The following is a 9,328-nucleotide window of genomic DNA, read 5'->3' on the forward strand; positions in this document are numbered from 1 at the left end:
TTATTTAGAAGAAATCTGCACTTTTTCACTGGGAATGTGCTGTGCCTTTGTTGGCCAGCTATGTGTACCAGTCTGCTTGCCTGTTTCCGCCGGCTTGTCATGCTCACTAATTAGAGAGCTGCTGCCTGATTCACCTTGTTAATTAGAGGGACTTGCACACGGAGCCCTTCAGGCAGTATGCGAGAGAGCCTCGCACCAGTGCCCCGAGAACGATGCGTCTGTGAAGTCATTCTTCTCATCTACCTTCTATTTTTCATTTGAAATGAATAAATCATTGAGATTTTCCTTGTGGAGTGAGAATGCAAGAATTCACATCTTTGTAGGATGTAAATTACATGTGATCAATAGGAAGGGATGACTCGTGCATTGTACTTACATGATTTCCTAATTTACTTCTTGTCGATGTATGAAAAATGGCCTGAAATATATGTCCCCTCTCCATGAGTCAGTGTCCTTCAGCTGGTGAAATGTGTTGAGTGGGAAACGCAGCTCCTGCACTTGAGCTGTTGTAGTCTGGTCTGGTGGCTCATTGTTCATGTGCACAGAACAGGGGAAGCTCTGAAACCCAGGCCTCAGAGGAGGGTGTTGGACCAGCTCCTTCTCCCCAGCCTCCCCCTGGGCCCGTCTGCTCAGGAAGAAACAGGGCGGCACAGGTCATTTTGATTGGGACATTCTTTTGTAATAGAGACCTTCACTCTCTGAAACTGAGGTTTTAGATGTACTGTGTGTCTTTAAAAATTTTTTTTAATTTAAATAGTATTTAGGCTTAATCAGATATAGACTGGATCATAGAAGCAGTACTGCCTTTAAACAGCTTGCTGCCTCCTCTTCCTACCTACACAGGGCACTTTGGAAAGTAGTTTCAGTGGCTTTTTCTCCACCTACTTGGTAAAATTAAACACATAGTTAAATGAATATAGGAAAAGGCAGGGAACTCTCATTGGCTGGAAAGAGGATGGTGAAAGTGTAGCTTTCCTATACAGAAAGAGAGGGATGGGGCTCAGCCTCATGAAGTCTGGGTGTCTCTGCTGAGGAGCCTGGTTAAATAATATCTTAAACCTAGTTATTGGTCTCTGTGGTTAATTAATATCTCAAACCTAGTTAAACTTTTGGCTCATCCACAGCATTTGCAGTAATTGTACATGCTCGCTTGCAGAGATTAAGGCAAAAGATTTTCAAATATTTCATTAGAGAAAGGAAAGAATTTTATACATGTTCTTTCTGGGAGTGGCATTAGCCAGGATAGCTGTTTTCTGGAATGCTTTTTCCACCATCCAAATGTCTGATTTTGTGCCCATAAGCATGCACTGAGCACTTGCTGCATGTAAAACAGTGCGCCAGCCCTGACAGAAAACCCACAACACAGAGCCCATCCCTGTTCTCAGGACCCCATATGCAGATGGAGGAAAGAAATGGAGAAGAAGCAAAGCATTACTACACAGAGTGGTGGGTGCCCTGGAACCTGCAGAGAGGAGGCGAGTTGTGACTGAGGTCACAGAGGGAGGGACACCCTTCTGTGAGTGCTGCTGGGGAACAAGCAGCGCTTGCCAGGTGGAGAAGTCCTTGCAGGCAGGGAGCACAGCGAGTGCACAGAGGCATGGAAATGTGTGGCCAGTGTAGGGGTGTGAGTGGCTTGGGAAGGCTGGAGAATGTGTGAGTGACAGAGAGCTGGCTGCAGGGACAGGGAGGTACCAGTCAGGTCCGGAAGACCAACATTCCATCTCAGATGTTACCTGGGGTGCTTCTCACTGCAGCACAGGACTATTTGCACTGTTATGAGCCTCCAGCCCAGGAGGAAGGGCAGAGGGCTCAATGTGTGACTGCCTCAGATTGGCGCTTGGGCTCAGCAGGAGCCCCTGCAGGTCTGTAGGACTCCGTGGGAGGATGCAGAAGTGTGCTTGGCTTCTTCAGCACATTGCCCTCCACATGATGGCTCTGGCCCTGGGTGCAGGGGCCATCAGATATAGGGAGCAGAGAGGGAGGGGATGGGGATACCAGCCTGCCAGGAACCTCACAGGCAAAACAAGCCACCTCTGTAAGACCTTGACAATTTTACTGAAGATGCAGTTTGTCCATTGGGTGTGTGGTTCTTCCCAAACACCTAGTTCAGTTCCTCGAACATGATTTGAGCACCTGTCCTTGCTAAAGTCTATGCAAATAATCAAAGATACAAAGGTGAAAAAGACACTATCTCTTGCCTTTAAGAAGCTTACAAGAGATAGGCTTGCAGAGATGCAGAGGACGCACTGCTAAGTATCAAAGCAGCAGCCGGGAGCAGAGGTGTCATGGGGGAGGTGACACTGGCACTGAGATTTACAGGATGAATAGGATTTATTAGACTGAAGTGGTGGGGAAGGGTTTTCTAGACAAGGAGCAGCAAGTGCAGAGCCAGGAGATGTGAATGTGCACAGTGTGTTCAGCAGCTGCAAGGATTCGTTAAGGCTCCGACTCAGAATGAGTCTGGATGGTTTGCAGTAGGGCCCAGGGTGAAGAGGATGGAAGGATTTAGGGTTGAGTGTAAACAGGGTCAGATTTTAATTTACAACGGAGGCTTTTGCCACCTGCTGCCCAGCTATACAACAGCAGGCATGCTTATCACAGCGCTTTTTCATGTAATGCAAGGCTGAGGCTCTTATACCATCGAAGCAAGTGCTAGGCAGAGTCTGACCCAGCCTGGACTGAGAGGAGAGTCTGAGGTCGTGGGTGATGGGAGGGAGGACTGTATGTGAGGAGGCTTTCAGTCTAGAGTACTGAGCATCAGAGTGATTAATAGCCTTCTATTTGTAGAGTCTAGCAATTGCATCTTGTAGCTGTGTGAGACTTCCTGCTTCACAGTTTACAGGTTTACAGCTGTGGAAATGGAAAATCCAGCCACATTCGCACCCACGTCCAAGTGGTGTTGGATACGATGATGAATTCATCACCACCAGAATACACTGCTGCTTCTAAAGTGATTGTAAAATAACAATTGCAAGCTATATCCCTATCAACTTTATATGGGGTGCCCCTCTTTTTTTCCTTAAAAAAAGTCTCTCTTCCCTATGGCAAGTGGTGAGGCTTGCACCAAGCAGGAGGGAGGCGACCCAGAGCTGGACCCTTTTCTAAAGCAGGAATCCCTGGGCATCACCTCACCTCCATGGGGTGAAACCACCTACATCTCAGACAAGTCCTGTCTGTGGAGTGAGCTTTCTAGAGCACTCCAGGGGGCTCTCAGCAATGTCTAAATATTGACTCAGTGGGGTCCAGCAGCCCCCAAATTTGCTTAATCTCCTCCCCCTGGGGAAGGTCAAGAGGTAGGACTCCTCTGTCTCCAGGATGTTCACAACTGACATTTGGCTTTGCCATTTTTAGGGTTAGAGAAGATGCTTGAATTTATCTGTAAACCTTCAAAATTCAGTCAGTGTCACTTATGTATGCCAGCCAGTGAGCTTGTTCCTCACAGAACCTCTGTGCCTGGGAGAAGCTTCTCAGGAAGGCCATGTGGTTGGGGCCTCTCATAGCACATGAGTGCTTGGGGGAAAACCTGTGTCTCCTGCATTTAGAGAATGCCTTGGCCACACATTATTCTTCAGCAAGTCCTTTGCTTCAGTAACAGGAGTGATATGAAAACACACACACACACGCACACACATGCACACGCACGCACACACACACACCAGAAATGAAAGCAGTATTAAAATAGCAACTGAAAGCTGAAAGCCCTATACGGTTGTTTTCTCCTGGGACATGGGACCCTCTTGGACTCTCCCTCCCCTGCATCGGACTCACCCTGCTGGCTGCCCACCAACCACCACCACCATCCCTTGGCCTCCTCTGGGCTAAGTGCTACATGTTGGTGCTTGAGCTTCCCAAATCTGTGCCAAGTCCCTGGAGGGCAAAGTCTTGCCTACTTCCCGTTGCCCCCAGAGTCCAGTGGCACTGTGGGCGCTTGGGAAGCCTCTGCTAATGGATCAAGGTTTCTCCACATACTTAAGAATTTCATCCTTTGCTTAATTCTAAAAGTAATGCATGTTGGCAGACAAGTTGGGATGGGCAAAGCTGCTGAATTTTGTTTCGGAAGTGACTGTTTCAGCTTTTTAGGCCAAATATATGCTGGCCCCTCCCAACCCATCTATGCAAATGCTTTATTAGATCTTAAACTTTAATTTTGGAACTTTGGCTTCATTAATTTCTATTGGTTATTTTTGTAATTTGCTTTTAATGGATTTTTGGGGGGCTGAGGGCAGCATTCTAAACTTTATGGTGTTCCTTTGCATTAACAATTAACACAAGAGTATGAACTCCCAGCACTTAGATTTACCTAAAGTGGTGGCACCCACCTCCTTCCCAGGAGGAGGTTGGGTATGCTGCAGGCCAAATGAGGTCAAGCTGGTATATACAAGGCAGATAACTGATTGTCATTCATACTCAGAAGAATGATTAATGGTGTCCACAGTAGTACTGATAAACTTGGATCAAGGGGCATGCAGGTGTATGCAGGTAGACACAGTTATCCCAACTATTGAAGGCAGGCTTATCTGCTGAGTGTTTGTAGCAAAATATGTACAATTCAGTGAATAGTCAATCTGTCTATAAAATGCAGGCAGCATCTATTTTTTCCTGTTGGTCCTTTGCTGGAATAGACCAAACAATCCTTGAGTCTAAATTTAAGAACTCATTTTGGAACAACTCTAACCCACATTTATATTTCCAAATTTGGCAATTTTGTGGCTGTGCTCTGAAAATAAAATGTTTGATGTTTTCTTAAGGGTAAAGACATATTTGTAATTCTACACTTATCTGTTGAGCACTCTCTCTGGGCCAGATTCTCTAACTGTTACGGGAGATTCACCCCTATATCTGAGGTGCTGGTGGTCCTGAGGGAGACAGAGACCCAGGGGTGGGCACCATGCCTGCAGGGGCCTGTGAGCTGGGACAGGAGGCAGTCCACCAGAAGCAGGAAAGGAGAACAAAGGAGATCAGGGGTTAGTCAGACAATGAGCATATTTAGGTGGGGGCAGGACGGTCAGGGGAACATTTCTAGCAAAGGAGTGAGAGCAGGCAAAGGCCTGGGGCCAGAACAGAGCAACATGATTCAGCTGCTGGGCAGAGATTGCCACAGGGCAGCTCACAGACCTGGGCTATGTTGCATTTTCTTTTTAAATTAGCTGTCAACATTAAATACTGAGAGGTTTCACATTTAAAATGAAACCAAACCAAATCTGGATTTTGGAGTTCTCTTAAAAGTGTGGTGTCTGCATTCCTGCCTGCAGCAGTCAGCTGGAGCCATGCCCTCCTGCCCATGCACAGGGCTACAGAGCCTTCCTGTCCCCTGAGGCATCTGAGCCTAGAGCTGCAGGGTGAGGGGCAGTGCAGAGGGGCAGTGAGCACTGTGTCCTGCAGGCAGCAGAAAGTCGTCCATGCACTGTAAGCATGGAGCTACCTGAGCAGCTTTGCCCTTCCGGAAAGGCGGCTCTGGTTATAGCCTGGAGAATGGATTTGATGAGGCCAGACAGGAGGCCATTTGCAATGATTCATGGGAGGAGTGGTGGTGAGATGTGTGTGGGCTAAATAATGGCCCTCCAAAAAAATCATATTCTAGTCCTTGGAGCCTGTGAACCTGACCTATATGGAAAAAAAGCACTTTATAGATGTGATTCGGTTAAGGATTTTGAGATGGGAAGATTATCCTGGATTATCCAGGTGGGCCTGCAGTGCAGTCACATGTAACTTTGTATGAGGGAGGCAGGGGGAGATTTGATAATACACAGAAGAGGAGAAGACAATGTGACCATGGAAGCAAAGATAGGAGTGATGTAGCCACCAGCCAAGGAATGCCAGCAGCACCAGAAACTGGAAGAGACATGGAGTAGATCCTTCCCTAGAGCCTCTGAAGGGAGTGCAGCTCTTGGTTTCTGCCCAAGGACACTGGTTTCTAACTTCTGGCCTCCAGAACTTCAAGGGAATAAATTTCTGTTGTTTTGAGCCACCAAGCTTTTGGCAATTTGTTACATCAGCCACAAGAAACTAGTACAGACAGTGTCAGAGAGACTTAGGAGTAGAATCTGCCAGACTGGGGACCGAGTGGTGTGTTTGTTGGGGGAACAGAATGGGTGACATTTAGGTCTTGGGTCCTGCTGAAAGGAGGTCTGACATGCAGCTGAGGGTTCAGGAGTGAGCTCAGGAAGCAGAGGGAGAGGGCAGAGAGCCAAACAGGGAAGGGAGAGACTCCTGTGCAGGTGCATAATTGAGCTGGTGATAACAGCGGGCAGAAAACCCATATGGAATATTCCTCTGAATTGTCCCTCAGAAGGACAGGAAGCTAGGTCACCAGTGGTAGATGGGTGCCTGTCTTAGAGTTCTCCAGAGAAACAGAACCAATAGGATGTATGTATGTAAACATTCCATTGGTTATATATATATATGTATATAAACATTCTATTGGTTTTATATATATATGTATGTACACATATATACAGAGATTTATTATACTGAATTGGCTCATATGATTAGAGGCTGACAAGTTACAGGATCTGCAGCCCGCAAGCTGGAGACCCAGGAAGAGCCAATGTTTCCATTTAAATCTGAAGGAACTAAAAATTGGATGTCCCAGCTCACATACTCAGGCAGAAGGAGCTCCTTAATTAAGAGAATCAGCCTTCTTGTTTGATTCAGACCTCCAATTGATTGAGTGAGGCCACCCAACTTAGCCTACCAATTCAAATGTTGATTTCATTCAAAAACACCCTCACAGAAACACCCAGAATAAGTTTGATAGAATATCTGGGTATCCTGTGGCCCAGGCAAGTTGACACATAGAATTACTCATCGTATCTGCCCAGGGAAGGTTCTTTCCACCCCTTGCTATAAAGTCTGATTGACGCTGAGGTATGCATCTGAGTTGGGACCCAGGCTGTGTGCATTGGACCATTCATGATTGCTGTGCTGAAGTCAGGCAAGCCTAGGGGATGTGGTTAGGACACGGAAAACACCTGCTCCGGGCTCCTGGGTTTCCAGTGTGGGCAAGTGCTTGGAGGGGGGAACCCAATAAAAGGAGCGGGGGTGGGGGATGATGCTGAGTCTAGTCAGCAGTGGGTTGGGTTTGCATGCCCCGGGGCATCCAAGCAGTTGACCTAGGGCATGACTGAGGCTCTGGAAGCCACTGGAGTGGTGAGGTGCTGCTCATGGTTTTGGTGAGAGCAGCTGTAGCAAAGCAAAGGGGCAGGGTCTGACCTGTGGGGGGGGTTGGGGGGTGGATGTGGTGAAGTGAAGACAGCGGGGGTAACTCCTTCAAGGAGAACCATGGGATACAGGCTGAGAGAGACTTAAATGAAGGGAAGACTTAAAAAAAAGAGAGATTGTTCTTTCAGTCAGTTAACAAACATTACTGAGCACCTAATCTGCTATAGTGCCTCAGGATATAGCGGTCATCAACACAAACTAAACTTCTGTCCTTGGAGAGTAGTAACGTGTAATAAGAAATACATAATTTCAGATGCTGTAAACATGCAACAAAAATAAAATAATTTCAGACACTGATAAGAAGCATGAAGAAATAAATCAGGGCAATGTGATAGTAACAGGGCTACTGCAGTTGGACTGGTTAGGGCAGGCCTGTCTGAGGAGGTGACAACTGTACTGACTGTTGGTGATGAGAAGGACTCAGCTGGACAGAGAACTGGGGGAGGGTGTGCCAGTGCAAAGGCCCTGGGGTAGGTGTCCAAGAGGAAGGAGGAAGCCATGTGCCTGCAGCAAGAAAGTGAGAACAAGCAGAGGGGATGAAGCCAAGGAGGCTGCCGGGCACATCCTGCAGGGTGCCATAAGCCAGTGAAGGTTTGAGAGGAGTTCAGTTGCCATGTGAAGCTGTTGGATCTTTTGAAGCAGGGAATGACATGATCTGATTTACGTTTTTAAAAGGTCACTCTGGCTTTCATGGGGAGAGGACTCAAAGAAGGCAAGAGTGAAGGCAAGAGGCTAGTAAAGAGGCCCCATGGTCATCAAGCTGGGGATGATTGGACCAAAGTCAGACATGGAAGAGACAGGCCTGTCTGGATTTTCAATTATAATTATCTAGGATTATAATGCTACACACAAGGACAAAGTTACAGTTTTTAAGGTTATTGTGCCACAGTTGTGATGTAATGTGTTGCACTGAGTAGAAACTTGATAATTGCCTACCATCAGTTTGCAGGCAACATATTCGCTCAGGTGTGTGTTGTTTGCAGGTGTTATGCTTGTTTAAGAGGACTCCATCAATTAATGAACTGTTGTGATCAGGTCTGGGAATGTGCCTTTAATAGAGGCAACGTTCCACAAATCTGCCCATGACTGTGTGGAGCTTTCGGAGTAGGAGTTAATCCCTGGGCAGGAGTACAAAGCCCAGGGTTGAGAGACCTGTTTGTGGGGACACGTAGCCCCTGCTGCCCCAGCCCTCACCAAGTCCCTCTGGAGGGCTGATTTGAAGGGAGAATGTAAGATGGCTCCTGACAGGGGGTCGGGAGGCTCTTCTGTAACCTTGAGATGCTACAGGGGAGGGCAGTGGGCCGACAGGTAGGCAAGGGTGTCTGTCTGCTCACCTCATGCCCACAGGAAGGGAGGAAGGTTGGAAGGCCAGTGTGCCAGAGCAGTGCTTTGGGGACGGGCCAGCTGGGGACCAGCTCCCAGAGAGGGTGGGAATCTTGCACCAGACCCTACTGACCTGAGGGAAGCTTTTGGGGGGAACGTGCCATTTATTCTCTGGATTTGGTGGGGAGGCACTTTCCCTTAAGTTCAGCATAGGTGTGTGGTGTGAAGAAGCCAGGTCTGCTCCCTGCTTCACTCTGGACCATCTGCACAGGTCTCCTGTGCCACAGTGAGTGATGGACTCAGAGAAACCGAGGAAAAGCCCCCACTCTACCTTTGGGAGCCTCAATTTATTCAGCTACTAAGTGGGAAGGAACAACCCCACCTGTCCTGAGTTCAGTGAGGACTAAATGGAAGTAAGGACAAGATGGGTGTGCTGATTGGGGTGAAAGCTGAAGACATGGAGTGCTAAGTGAAAAGCCAGACACAAAGCGACAGATATTTATGATTCCACTTGTATGGGGTGCCTAGAGTAGGCAAGTCCATAGGCTGAAAGTAGAATAGAGGTCACACTGGGCTGGCAGTAGGTAGGACTAGGGAGTCATTGTTCAGTGGATACAGTTTCTGTTTGGGATGATTATGTTCTTCTGGAAATGGGTAGGAGTGTTAGGTGCACACAGTGTATACTTAATGCCACCAAATTATACACTTAGAGATGGTTAAAATGGTACATTTCATATTATGTATATTTTACACATGAATAACCTGATGGAACCGATTCAGGGAA

The sequence above is a fragment of the Manis pentadactyla genome, chromosome 15, assembly GCF_030020395.1.
Source record: "Manis pentadactyla isolate mManPen7 chromosome 15, mManPen7.hap1, whole genome shotgun sequence".
NCBI classification, from domain to species: Eukaryota; Metazoa; Chordata; class Mammalia; order Pholidota; family Manidae; genus Manis; species Manis pentadactyla.